This window comes from Meriones unguiculatus, chromosome 3 (genome assembly GCF_030254825.1).
Source record: "Meriones unguiculatus strain TT.TT164.6M chromosome 3, Bangor_MerUng_6.1, whole genome shotgun sequence".
Lineage (NCBI taxonomy): Eukaryota > Metazoa > Chordata > Mammalia > Rodentia > Muridae > Meriones > Meriones unguiculatus.
Window position 1 is genome coordinate 140,068,046 of NC_083351.1, and position 14,601 is coordinate 140,082,646.

The window sequence follows — 14,601 nt, forward strand, 5'->3', positions numbered from 1 at the left end:
CTTGTCTCCCCAACCCTATAGCAGATGGGATTTGGTTCCACTTTAGATGCCCTGTGCCAGTGGCAGGCAGGTCTTGTCCTTGAGGTCCTCACCTCCCAGCTATGCTCAGACACAGGGAAGCTGAAGTCTACGGTTCTCTGCACTGGTGCTGACTGACCAGGAACGGCTTGAAAGGAGCCAGGCTTTAATTCTTAACCATTCGTTTCTGATAAGGTCACCGTCCTCGAGGTCAATGCCCAGCCACCTCAGAATCTTGCTAAATTAGTCACGAATTTGAGGGAGGGCACGGAGGGCTGGGTGCATGGGAGGGATTAAAAGAAGAAAAGGAAAGTGGGGGGAAATGGTATAATTATATTTTAATTGAAAATAAAAAATAAAAAATAGCCTTGGTGGGGGAGGGGGGAAAGGAAAAATTAGCCCCAGGGAGCTGGAGAGATGGTCCAGTGGCTGAGAGTGCCCGCTGCCCAGTCATGCGAGCTGGAGTTCACATCCAAACAAGCACACAACAAGCTGGGTACCCTGTAAACATTTGTAACTCCAGCTCCAAGGAAGCCCATGCCTTCTTCTGGTGTCTTCACCTGTATGTGTATATCTACTCACACACACACAGACACATTCACACACACACACACACAGACTCACGCCCACTCTCTCACAAACACTCACATGAATAAGCAAACAAATAAATAAGCAAACATAAAATTAGCCTTGAAGGCCCAGACTGACATCACAAGCCTGTCATACCAGCATTAGGGAAGTAGAGGCAGAAGGTCATGCCTAGCAATGTATCAAGTTCCAGGCTAGCCTTTATCTTGAGAAAACAAAACAAAATTCCTAAGAAATGTAGTTCAGTGGTAGGGCACTTGCCCAGCTAGTGCAAGGCCCTGGATTCAGTTTCTAGCACCATTAAAAAAGAGAGAGAGAGAGAGAGAGAGAGAGAGAAGTCAGGTGGTGGTGGTGGTTGCCTTTAATTCCAGAGGCAGTCAGATCTCAGTGAGTTCCAGGCCAGCCTGGTCTACAGAGCTAGTTCCAGGATAACCAGGGAGGGCAATGAGGAGAAAATCTATCTCAAAGAAAAAAAAAGAGAGAGAGAGATTAAAAATTAGCCTTGGACTGGGTGTGGCAACACTCAGCTATAATCTCAGCACTGAGGAGGGTGAGGAAGAGGATCAGGCCTTCTAGACTAGCCTGTCTAAAAGCAAAACAACAAAAATCGCCTAGAATATTCTCTTTGAAAAGGCAAGAGCAGGAACACACAGGGGTTTCCTGTGCAGGGAAGTGTCTGAGACGAAATATCAAACACTGAATGATGACAAGATCCCTGCTTAAGGTAGAGATATGGACAAAGCTGATCCTTGGCCCCGGGTAAAACATCTAGATAAATAGCATAGACTTTCTCAAGTTCATTTACATGGCAGGAAGCGATTTTTCAGAGGGCTGGGTGGAGCAACTCAGGTTTCAGAGCAATCTGAAGTCTGGAGTTGGGGAGAGCAAATTCAGTCCAGCGATGAACCCTGGGGGAATCCTGTAGACGTTTTGAAGCTTTGGAGTCATCTATAAGGCTTGTTATGTAGCAGGCAGTGCTGTGTATCTGTGTGTGTGCCAACTCATTCGTGTCCTCACGTCTACAGGGGACATTATTGGGGTACTCTACCTTACAGATAAAGAATCAGGCGCAGGGCAAAGAAGTAGAATCATCAGAAATTGTGTGAGCCTGGCTCAGCGTTCATTCGGCGTTCAAACCACAGCTGATCGTCCTCATGGGGCGAGGATGAAATGAAAATGAAAAGGGTCTGTGAAGGGTTCCCAGGGCAGAGCCTCCAAATAAGGGATCAAGGAATGTCACCATGAGAAAACTGAACCTGAACCAGGCAAGAATCCTGGCCCTACGTAAGATTCTTGTGTTTACAGGAAAGCACGCATAAAGGTTCCCAGAGCCAGCTTTAAACCGGTCAACGCGAGAAGCCTAGCCGGCGCGTTCTGGTGGAGACTGGCATATCCAGCCTCCCAGACGCCCTTCGTCACAGGTAAGCTGGCTGGCTGTGTCGTTCTCCTCTGGTGATGTGGCTCGGGCACCCAAGTGTAAATCTGTTCCTCATCTAACCCTAGGGCTAGGGCGCTTTGCTGAGGGTGTTCCAGAGAGAACCGGAAGAGACCTGCCCCCCTGGGTGCGAAGGGTCCAAGCATCTTGGCGGATGCCAGAATCCCAGAGAGGCAGGACTCTCCCAATACACGCTCCTTTCCCTGAAAGGAGTGCTGAAAACGCATCACTCCTCAATGCGGGTTGCCGACATTAAGTGAGCGTGGCAGGGTATTTGAAGAACTCATTTGTTCAGCTTGGCACGGAAATATACTTTCAAATTAAGCCACGGTTACTCTGGATTCTGGGAGAATATTTGTTCTAGGTCACATTTACACTTACAAGCTAAACTCAGAGCATGAATTCTGGTTTTAGTATGGTTCAGATTACCTCTCATTCAGATTTTAGCCTTTTACCTGTTCAAGCAAAGGCTGCTAATATATTTAGAACTATTAGAACTATTTAGAGCTATTTCCAGTGTTCAAAACCAATCTTTATGATCAAAAGCAAGTATGAGTGTATTCTAGAATTACTTGGTTTGCCAGTTAACTTTGGTTCATAGCTCTGTGAGGTCTGGGGGATTCAAACTATGAACATGCACTTCCTGTGAGTTCAAATCACCCATGCACCACATTCTAGCACTGTCCTATGAGTTCTGACTTCCATTCCCACACTCATCCCTAAGGTGGTTTAGACAGCAGCTACTTGAGAGGTTTCGGTGACACCTGAAGACACCTGACTCCCCATGCGACAGAAAGGTTAGCAACTGCTCTTGTTGTCGTTTTAAAGAACATCACTTAGACTGGATTAAGTGGTTTATGCCTGTGAACCCAGCACTCAGGAGGCTGAGGAAGGAGAACTGCAAAGAGTTCCAAGTCAATTTAGATGACAGAGATGGGGTGCTGACAGGAGGGCATGGGGTTGGAAGGGAAAGAGAGAGAAGAGGAAAAGTGAGGTTTGGAGGTGCGGGGGGAGTCGCTTTAAGGCCAGAATTCACATTTTAGGGAGAGCTAGAGTTGTGAATAACCCCATGGCTTACAGAGATGCTCTGTGTGAAGAAGAGTTCACCAGAAAGCAGGAGGAAACCAGGAAGGAAAGATTAGCCTTAGCCGAGGGCTTCTAACAGGTGGCATTTAGCTTTTTGCCAAGTCACCACCACCCACTCGGGTAAACATCAGGGAGAGGCACTCCCACTCTCGGGGCTCTGGCGTCACGGCATGTCTGTCAGCCCTAAGACTGAGAGGGTAAAAGGAGTCCCATTCAGAGCCAGGCCTCAGGACTAGGAACTTACCTACAGGCCCAAACAATAAGTGGGGGATGGGAGCATGGGCTCATCTCAAACACAAACACCCAACTTGCCCACCCCCTTACCCTAATTAGCAAAATCCTAAGGATGAAGATCCAGGGGTCCGAGACATTCTGGCCTCTACCTTTAGTTGTTCAATACTGAGGAAAAGTTCACATTCGAGGGCTCGGCTGTGTTGATGCTGGTAACAGATTCTGTTATGGCGAAGGGCATCATTCAATGGATGGCTGTGTTTGATAAACAGAAGCAAAGCCAAGAGGCTCGGTTTTCCCAGGCACTTCTATCAACACAGTCCTGAACAGGAGGCATTTTGCTGTGGGTTCCCAGGGACACCAGCTGTATGTCCCAGGAGGGGGGGTAAGCTACTTGCCAGAAAGCCGGCAAGATAGAAGGGTGTTTCTGCCCCAGAGTTGACAGCACGTGAACAACTGATAAGAATTTATCATCTTGCTCTCTTTAAAGTATCACACGCTTAGCACTTATTCTTAACAAGTTCAACAAACAAACACCCAGACAAACCCAAAACACAAACTTGTGCCTCCTGGACTAAGATGCTCTAGTCACAAGCATATGGTAGAAGGGATTTATCGTTTCCCTCCTCATTTTGCCTCTGCTGACCTGAGCCATTGCAAGATATAGAAAGAACAGAGTCTGGCTGGCAGGCAGATGCCTGAGAGGGAAGGAAGCTGCCGAGGTTTCTATCAGGTATAGCTTGAAGAAACGTGGTATTTTATATTTTGGAGGATTTTTTTTTCTCACGCACGTGATCTCATTTCACAGAGCCCCCGACTCTGAGCAGCACAGGGACCTGAGGTCTCATTTAATAAGGGATTGTGAAACTTCTGTGTTTCTGTCAACATTCTGGCTGTTGTGAGGGGATGCCCTAGGCATTGTAGGCAGTTTGGAAACATCCCTGCCTTCTACCCATTAGATGAACAAACATGTGCCCCTACAGTGTTTTGACAACCAGAAATGTCTTCAGACAGTGCAAAGTTTGTAGGGTAGGGAATGTACAGAGTGGCTCTTTGTGGAAAGCTGATTGATGATAGAGTCTCTTGGAGCTGCTGAGACTTTATGCACACAAACAGTAGAAGCTGTTATTTCATACTGTCTATCCCCAACGTAAATCTGATATCTTTTATCTTTTATTCTTTTTTTTTTTAACTCTTTTTTCCTCATCTACCAGTTCCCCTCGAAACTACAAAGGGTGTGTAGTCCAAGCTGGCCTAGCACTCACTAATCTTCCTGCCTCTATCATAGGCTTGTACCACCAAACTAGGCCAACCATCCCACCCTTGATCCAGTTCCTATTTCCAGGGCTGCTAAGCCTGAGACATTCGCAGTGTTGTTCAAAGCAACAGGCCAGTCAGCATCTGTGATGCCAGACTATTTATTTAATGATGTGGCTGAAATGCTATCAGTTTTGTTTTTCAAGTGCAACAATTACCATCGTACACTAAGACCACATTTTGTGGTCTGACCAATCTGCTACCACAGACTGACTGACAGGCCACCATGAGACTCCTGAAATCAGGCTAATGACCTGCCCAGGTATCAGTGTCTCATTTAAACTGAGAATCTCTGCTTTGAGGACCCATGAGAGCAGCTGACAATCTGGTTTTCAAGACTTGGGTCATTTTCAAATTTCACTACTGACTTCCGTAATAACAGCCTCATTTAAGAGTCACATTTTTTTTTTTTTAAGGCACACTCAGCGATAAAAATGGGGTCTTGAAACACAGTCAGTCAGTTCCTTGGTACTAAAGTCAGCCTCTGTATACTCCAAAGGCGATGGTCTGATGACATGAACGAGGAAGCAATACGGTACTCGCACGGTCTCTCACTCATTGACTGGGTGCTTGCTGTGGCCTGGGCTGTGCTCAGTGCTTGGCTGTGCAGTGGTGACACTGCATAGTCTTCGTGCTCATAGTCCAGCAGAGAGGAAAGGGCAGAGGGAAGAGCATAAGCAAAGATTGGCAAATGTGTTGGAATTACCTAGAGCAGCTGAAATGCAAGAGGCGTAAAAGGAACAGAAGAGGCTCAGAAAGGACATAGAGCTGGATGGTGACTGGGCTGAAACACAGCCCTTATTTTGTGTGGAGACAGGAGGAAACCAAAGGCCATGAAGTTTGCCCAGGGCTAGAAGGCCTCAGATGAATCTCCAAGTAAAAAGAAAAAAAGAGTGGTTCATTTATAATGGTTTTGCTCAGGATTTGATCTTCGAATTTAGGAAGTTCTCTGCTAACACCCAGGGCGTGTGAGTAGTATTTATAAGGACAGGAAATCTAGAACCCCAGAATGATAAACCCCATGGGTCTCTGTCTTGTCAGACATGCTTAGCATCAGACAGACCAAATCTATGGCTCACTGTCATCATTCCCTTTTCAGACAAGGTGCAACTACCATCCTTTTTCCTCAGTCTCTCTCCAAGTCTAAAACATCAACTCCAAGGGGACAGAGTCTATGCCTGGTCCTGATCCTCAAAGTCTGGAACTTAAATGACAATGCATATTTGTTAAAGGAACAATGTAGAACTTATTAAATAAAGAAAATAAGGATTATGACTTCCATTTTAACAAGCTAACCAGTATCAATACCTGTTCTTGTACAAAGTCCGTACTGGGGCTGACGTAGCAGGGTGAGGTGGAAGCATACAAAGACTCCTTCCTCAGGAGGAGGAGGTCACATACCTCCACTGGGCAAACATTTATTGCATTGGAAGCTAAGGCTGGCTTAATAATGTAGATAACCAACAGTGGGCCACAGGTCAAGCCCAAGGAATGATCCAGATATAACATGCAGAAAGGACTGGAACCTTCCATACCTCTGGCTGATTACGGAGACAGACGCCTTCCTTCTTCTCTTAGAGCCACATTATCACAGATTACATTACCATAAATATAACTGTAAGGACTTCATAGACTCCATTAAAACCACAAAAAGCAAACCCCACTTACTGAGGATCGCTTAAGCAGTCCCCTTTACTCCCTCAGGGGAGCGTGCGTTCTTCCTCCCACACATCTAGTGTTTCTGGAGAAGTAGCTGTATGGTGTACTCAGTTCACGTGCGGAGGACAGGGGAGCAATAAAAGAAAAGACATGGCTCACAAGCAATCCTCACAAGCAAGAAAAGAGACGGACTGGAAACAGTCCCGTGAAGAATTATCTTAACAGACCAACCAAGCTCTCTGGTAGCGTGACCTTATAGTTCTTGAATTCCTGAGTACAAGACAGCTCATGGAAGCCCCTTCACTTCTCATGATTCCTCTTAATCCTAATCGCTGTGAGTAGAAGTGTGCTCCAGAAGTCAGCAAACCAGGGTCAGGAAGCCAACTTCACCTTTCTGGTTATTTTTACTGCAACACAGCCACCAACAATGGCATCAGCACTATCTATGGCTGCTTTTCTGCAGCAAAGGGACAGTGAAGCCATGGAAGCAGACACTAGGGTTTGCAAAGCCTGATTCTGCAGAAGCCTGCCAAACTCTAGAAACCCCGATTCCCTGAGTTTGAGAGCGTTTTTTTTTTTTTTACAGCATTGCTGTATTATAATGTCGTTAACTTATCCAGAGTCTTGGTTCCTCATACTCCCACCTACAAAATGAGCAGTGCCCACGATGATCAGTGTCTCAATGAGTAATGAAGGGGACACCGCGTGCCAAGTGCCTCCACCCAAACCAAGTCTGATAAGCGTGGGCTATTATTGCTCCCTCTTTGGAGAATGGGAGATTGAGTCAAGTACCCTGACCGAGGGCATAGAAGTGTAGATCTGATACTAAAACTCATGAGCTCTCTACCAGATCTACCAGAACATTTTCCTTTGCTTCTTTCTCACGTATGGTGTTAGTTCCAGCCAGTGGAAAGGTAAAAAAAAAAAAAAAAAAATTATGATCAGTGGGGAATGGTTGTAGATCGGCACAGATGAAGGAAAATAAAACCACAGCGCTAGGCTAAATATTTGGGAAATACTACCAAATGCTAGCACAGCCCCACCTCGCTTTCCAGCCCTCAGAGTTCTGTACAATGGACCATAGCTACTCCCAGCCCTGTGCAAAGCAGTTAACACATTCAAACCGTATTCCAAAATTAACACGGAGTTCGCTTTTTTTTTTTTTAATGTCAGAGTCTCAAGTAGCCCAGGTTGGCTTTCAACTCACTATGTAAGGATCTCTGAGCCTCTACTTCCTAAGTGCTGTGACACAGATGTCACTAATCATCCGACTTAAATGGGATCCAATTTTGAGACCACAATTTTCAGAGTGGGCCCTGGCCGTGTACCCCCTGCAGTGTGAATGGGGTGCACACTGAGGCTGTGAGTTATTCATCCTCACAGCCTTGCTCCACCCTTGTGAGACAAATGTCCCCACACAGTTCCTCAGCATTCCCATCCCCACTGCAGTTTTACTGTAAAATGATGATATTAATTTACAAAATATAAATGTGATCATAAGCTTAGTGCCAAGTCATGACGGATCGTGGTTAATTTGGAAAATAATGTTGTTGTTGTTGTTTAACATGGTGTTGGGGGTAGAACCCAGGCTCTTAAATATGGCAAGCAAATACTCTACCACTGAGCTACACACCACTAAATTGGGAATTAAAATTTAATAAAAATGCCCAATTTTTGGCGGTAATATCATTTTATATTCAAAATGAAACCAGACAGTCCAAAAGTAATAGACTCGGGTGTCATTTTAAACATTTTAAAATTGAAGGCTGGAGACACGGCTGAGCAGTTAAGAGCACTGACCGCTCTTCCAGAGGGCCTGGGTTCGATTCCCAGCACCCACCTGGCAGCTCACAACTGTCTGTAACTCTTGCTCTAGGAGATCTGACTCCCTCACACATGTGGACAAAACACCAATGTACATAAAACAAAAATAACTTATTTTTTCAAATTCTAAAACTGGTGTCCAAAATGAATTAAAAAAAAGAACACACACAAAAGAAAAAAAAATGAATACTTTTTGTTCAAGTTCTTTGAATTAACCTTTCAGAAAAAAAGATTAATAATATAAGCTGATACAGTCACTGTGACGGTAAACAGATGTCATTCTATCCTCCTCCGACCCACACTGCTAGGCTGCAAACAGTAGTCATGCAGTAAAAACACGGACTACTTTTACAGTCCTATGATCCCTGAGGACGTGCTCATCGGGGCTTGTCTTAGGATGACCTTGTGGTCAGATATATGAAATACTTATTAATGAGAGTCTCACAGGTGTCTTTGTAAGAAACATGACCAATGGCATGTCCTGAATCAAAGGCTCTGGGCTACATCGACACAGTCAAACATTAGCTTCAGTTTTAGGTGTGACCTGATTTTGTTTGGTTAACATTAGTCATTTCAGTTATAACTAATGAAACAAGATCTGCTCCCATTGGAGCAGGGGTGACACAGATCTTGTTCAGTGTGGGCGTCCTTGCATGTCAACGACCTTAAGGCAAGTGTCCCAGTGGAAGAGAATTTCCCTCAGGAACTCTTCACAGGAAGGGGAATAAGCCAGGAATAATTTTCCTGTGCGTGTAAATGAAGCTTTTTTTTTTTTTCCTAAAGTAGCAGATGGAGACTATTACAGAGATCTATAACTGGCCAAAATGCAGAGAGTAAGTGCTGGTGGGGTTACATTACTTATTCTGACACATAAGGCTCAGAGAAACTGTGAAAACAGGAAGAAAACAGTGAGAGCCAGTGAACTAGGATGTGCACTGCTACACAGCGCTGTCTTAACCCAGCAGGGCAACTCCACACCCCTAAAACCTCAGCAATATGACTGCCCAAACGAGACCTACACAATGAAGACACCAGTCATCATGCTGGCATGGATGAGGGAAATGTCACAAAGTCCCATCCTAGGAGAAGATCTGTAGGCAACCAATGGCTGCCAAAAGGAAGAATCACATTTTTTCAGGGACAAAATAATCCTAATAGGTTAACCAATCCCAAGTGGTCAGACCTAAACATATGCACATTGAGCAACAATGCATGGCTTAGTAGGTCTCATATATATATATATATATATATATATATATATATATATATATAACAACAATTAAAGAAGAGATCATGAATTTGGGATTAAGTAGGAGGAGACATGGGAGGAGTTTGAATGGACAGAAATAATGTCAATGCAGTAGTTATGTGGGAAATTCTCAAAAAATTAAAAATGTGTTTAAGCTGAGTGTCAAGTATTTTTGAAGTTAAAAATATTTTCTCTGGCTGGAAATATGGCTCAACACTTATTCATTGCTCTTTCAGAGGACACAGGTTCATGTCTCAGCACACACATGTCTGCTCACAACTCTGAAACTCCAGTTCTAGAGGGCTGGATGTTCTCTTCTGACCTCCGTTAGGGCTTGGCATGCATGCAGTGTACATAATACTTTCAGGGAAAAACCCTTCCACATATAAAATAATGAAGAAAGTAAATGTATTTTAAAAAACTAAAGACATTTTTTGAGGGGTCTGGGGAGATGGCTCCATGGTTAAGAGCACTTGCTGCTCTGGCAGAGGACCCAGGTGTGGTTCCCAAGAGCCACATGGTGGCTCAAAGCCATCCATAACTCCAGTTCCGGATACCCAGCACCCTCATGATCTCCACGGGCACCAGACATACATGACACGTATACACATATGCAGGCATAAAACTCATACACAACAAAGTAAATCTATCTATTTTCAAAAGCTGCCACTGTATTCTAGGACACTGCAACTATGGTCTCTGTAAAAAGAAAGGCGGGAGGAAGACTGTGCCAGTGAAAGACAATGTGGAAAGATGGGAGCAGCCTGCCCGGGAAGGGGGGGGAGGGGGTTGGAGAAACCTTTCCAAGGTAGGGGATATTGCTTGAAAGTAGCTCACAGGTTAATCCGATTCTAACCCTGTAACTCAGAAGCTCACAAATGTCTCCGTGTCTGAGCACAGCAAACCCAAGCTCCTCAGCCTCCCGTCAGTCACATGGCCCTCTTTCCACACAGGAAACAATACACAGGGCACAGCTGGGGGAACGCAGCATGGGACAGCCACCCTCTCGGGCACCCCATCATCTTCCTTCCTCATTCGCCCTTGCTTTCCTTTTCTCGTTAATGTGTTTTTCTTAGACTCTCATTTGCTATCTCTTACTTGCAACTGTAATGGCCTTGGTTAATAAGTGCCCAGAGTAACAAGTGGGAATCAAGCTATGTGGCTGTCTGATTGCTACTTGCTCTGAGTGCTTGTTTAAATAATTTCCTCCAGTGTGCTCATACGTGGTTCATGACCAGGAAAGGGAGGGGAGCTTGGGTATGAAAACCTGACATGTTCACTTATCTCTATAAGCTTTGAAGGCAAAACGAGCATGTTACTTGGAAGAAACAGCTTGCTTCATTTACTTCTGAGGAAATGAAAGTTACCAAGCAGAGGAGAAAACGGAAGAGAGGGGCCAAGGAGAACCATTTTCCAGCCTATACAACTTACTTAGGCAGTAAAAGTTGCTTATTGACAACTGGCTATACTGACAGTTCTAGAAAGCAAAATAATATTAAGGAATTTCAGGAGATAGACACTTAGTATATGGGTGGAAGTAAACAGAAAATATGATACAGGGAATGTCAAGAAATGTGTGTCTATTGGGGATGTTAAAACTCTAGAAACGGGGGTTGGAGTTGAACTGATGTCATTTCTCGTGCACTCTCCACTTTCACCTTGTACACTTGGAGTTAATACATGGACAACACACGGATAAAAAACAACCCCAATGCGGGTTAATCATTTAGTCCCAAGCTTACATGGACACACTGGGTGTTCTGAGTTAATCACATGTGAAAAGACTTTCAAGGGAAATACACTGTGCCAGTCTCACAAATTACTTTTAGAAAGCACAGGCTATCCTGTGTCATCCAAATTCAGAAAAATGTTATTCACTTAGTTGTATCCTCTTTTTCCAAACCCCCCATCTATGGCAAAGTGAGAATGAGAAGCCACAATGGCCAACACAGTGTATCCCTTTTAAACCAACCCCAGTGAAAACCAGGAGAGGGGTTGGGCCTGGTCAGCTCTGTCCTGAGGACTGTGTTAGCAGATTTCACACTAACTGATCTGGAATTTGGACACTGACTTGCATGCCAAGTGTTCTGATGTTGAAAGTCTAACTGAATCTTGTTCCGACAGAGGATCCTGGAACTCTGGGTTGCAATAATGCAACCCTGCTGTTATCTCCAGCCCAAACGAGAGCACTCAGCTCCGTGCAGACCTTTGATACTAGGAGGGGCAGAGTACACAGCCAGGAGTTTCTTCCTGCTTCTCAAAACCTGCCAGGAAAGCCGCTGAACAGATTTTACATTTTATATTGGAAGCCCACGTAGGTTCTGTCCACAGTAAAACAGGACTGGAAAAACTTCTGGAAACACAGTATTGTGGGTAGGCCAATTTACTTTCTCTGATGCAGCATGAAGAACGATTGATTTTTGAGCAAATGGTGCAGTCATCTAGCTATGGCTCTCTGCTTCCCAGTCACACTGAGTACGTGCTCTCTCGTTCCCTCCACTGCCAAATAACTATCCTTATAACCTACCTGCACAGATGTGCACAAAGCATGCTGAAGATACTATCAGCTTCCGCTGTTCTTTTGTTAGAGATTTCATTCAATGCTCACTGATGTCACTACTCTATGCTAGTTATATGAGCTATCTGTTTCCCCAAACTCTTTCTCTCATCTATCTATCTATCTATCTATCTATCTATCTATCTATCTATCTATCTATCTCATCTATCAACTGAAACTTACAAAAAAAATGAAGAAGAATGTTGAGTGTGAACATTTATGGCATCTTAGTAGCTTCTGGCTGACATGGCAGGATTAAAAAGTACTTCTTTACAAAGAATCCTGGTCCCAGCTGTAAACTATGTGCAGAAACTAACTCAATGTAGATCAAAGGTCTAAATCTAAGCCTCCCAACTGAAAAAGAAAACATAAGGAAAGTTTCATGGCATTGGATTTGACACAAAATCACAGCTATCAAAAGAAATAGGTAAACTAGACTTTATCAAAATTAAAAAATTAAGCCAGACATGTGGTACGCTCCTGTAGTCCCAGCACTCTGGAGCCTGAAGCAGAAGGATCAGGTGTCAAGGCCAGCCTGAGCTACAAGATACACAGAACCTAGATAAATAAATAAAATTTAAAATTTAAAACTCGGTTGGGATACAACTCAGCGGCACAGCACTTGCTTAGCATACACAAGGCCCTGGCTTCCATCCTCAGTACTGCAAAAGAAAAACATGAAAATCTTGTTACTCTAATAACACTATCAACACAGATCAAAGGTATCCCACGGTGCAGGGGAAAGCATTTGGAAATCAGATTCTGGTGAAGAACTAATGCCCAGAATCCATAAAGAATTGCAAATTCAGCTGCAAAGCTAGCAAGCAACTTGATTTGTTAATCAAGTGGGATCTTGATTGAACACGCATTTCTCCAACATACAACGGGTACCCGAAAATACATTGATCATCATTAACTGTTAGGAATGAGAAAAATCAAAGCCGGTATGATACAATGTCAATTATAATGTCAAAGTCTCATTATGTCAATCATCAAAACTAACTCCCATTGGACAAACTAGACCTCTTTGTCCAGTGTTTGTGACGATGTGAAAAAATAGTAGAAGACAATAGGTTGATGCTTCAAGAAAAAACAAAACAAGAAAACCTATAAATACTTTGATTTCCCAATACCATTGCTAGATATAAATCTTAAGATAAAAGCAAGACCCAGGTGTTCGTGGGAGTATCATTCACAGCAGCCACGAACAACCCAGATGTCTGCTTTGGAAGAGTAAATGCTTAACAAAACCAAGTCTATGCCTTACCACAGAATATTATTCATTCTTTCAAAGAAATGAGCCTTCTATGAACCTTGCAGACATGCTTTGTGAAGGAAGCTGGTTACAAAAGAAAGGACAAGGGGTCATGAAATAGAAAGTCCGAAGTGGCACCTATTTATGTTTTACATAACAGGTAAGAAGGCTGGTTTACAGAGAGTATGAGGATGGCTCCCAAATCACAAATTCCATCACGCTGAGTCTTCTGTCTGTCTTGTACAGAGATTCTTCCTTGAATACCATGCATTGAAAGATGTCAAAATACTGACGACTGCAGGTTGTGGTGGGGCCTACCTGTAATCTTGCTGGATGGAGGTAGGAAAATCAAGAGTTCAAAGCTACCTTGGACTACAAGAGACTCTATCTCAAAAAAACATAACAAATAAAAACCGCAAAGCAAGAAAAGAAGGAAGAAGGAAGAAGGAAGGAAGGAAGGAAGGAAGGAAGGAAGGAAGGAAGGAAGGAAGGAAGGAAAAAAAAGAGATACTAATGGCCCCCTGAGAAGTCAGACATAGATCATGAGCAGCCCAAGTTACCCTAGTCTCTTCCCACAGGCACACAGGAGAAGATGTGTCCTCCCCAGCCACAAAGATGTGATATGTACAGACAAATAAGGATTTGTAGTGTGGGCTCAAAGTGAATCACCTTCACGTGTAATATACCATCAATTTACCATGTAAATACACCAGGCAAGCATCATCTAACAGATGTCCTGTTTAATAGGAAGGGAAATTATGTTCTTCCTTAAGTAGGACAGAAAGGGATTCTGGGAGATGCACTCACCAAAAGTCACCAATTCGATGGGTCCAAAAGTCACCAATTCGATGGGTCCCGGTTCTTTATATGGAAGGCAGAAGAAGAAAACACAGGCAGATTCAGGCAGCTCTCTTGGGATTCCTCTGTTCAGTTCTTGAAGTGTCCTTTGAGGCAAACCTTCAAGGGTTGAAGAAAATGTTAGAAATGTTCTGTTTTCATTGTTTTTATTTCATTCTAAGTTTCACACGTGCCTAGAAACTGAAGATATTTTCTTCAGAAAATGAACTATCATTACTCTAGTTACTCAAGAAACCAAGAAATGTAACTCATGATCTTGCCCTTAAAGAAATGGGAATTGTGACAGGACCATGACCAATTTCTTTCATTTTGTGTGTTTTGACCATTAGGGCAGCCATGACTTAAGGATACACATACTTCTTAGGAAGGATACAGTTGCAGAGGCTCACAAAAAGACCTGCCTCCTTATATAGAGATAAAAATATCTAGATTGGGGCTTCCCACATAGTTTGTAGAGTTATGTTGCTCACCACTAACATGTCATCACTCTGCCTGACTGCACCCCAAGCACATCCCCCAAACCA

General features: G+C 43.7%; 1 protein-coding gene across 6 annotated transcripts in view; it reads right to left on the bottom strand.

Annotated features, from left to right (window-relative positions):
• Nucleotides 1-14,601, bottom strand: part of Rbm47 (RNA binding motif protein 47) — a 132,976-nt gene that overhangs the window by 13,946 nt on the left and 104,429 nt on the right. For all 6 annotated transcript variants that reach the window (XM_060380668.1, XM_060380669.1, XM_060380666.1 and 3 more), the window contains one exon: nt 14,027-14,176. The gene's annotated coding sequence lies outside the window, so the exon portion shown is untranslated. The remainder of the gene's footprint in view (nt 1-14,026; nt 14,177-14,601) is intronic.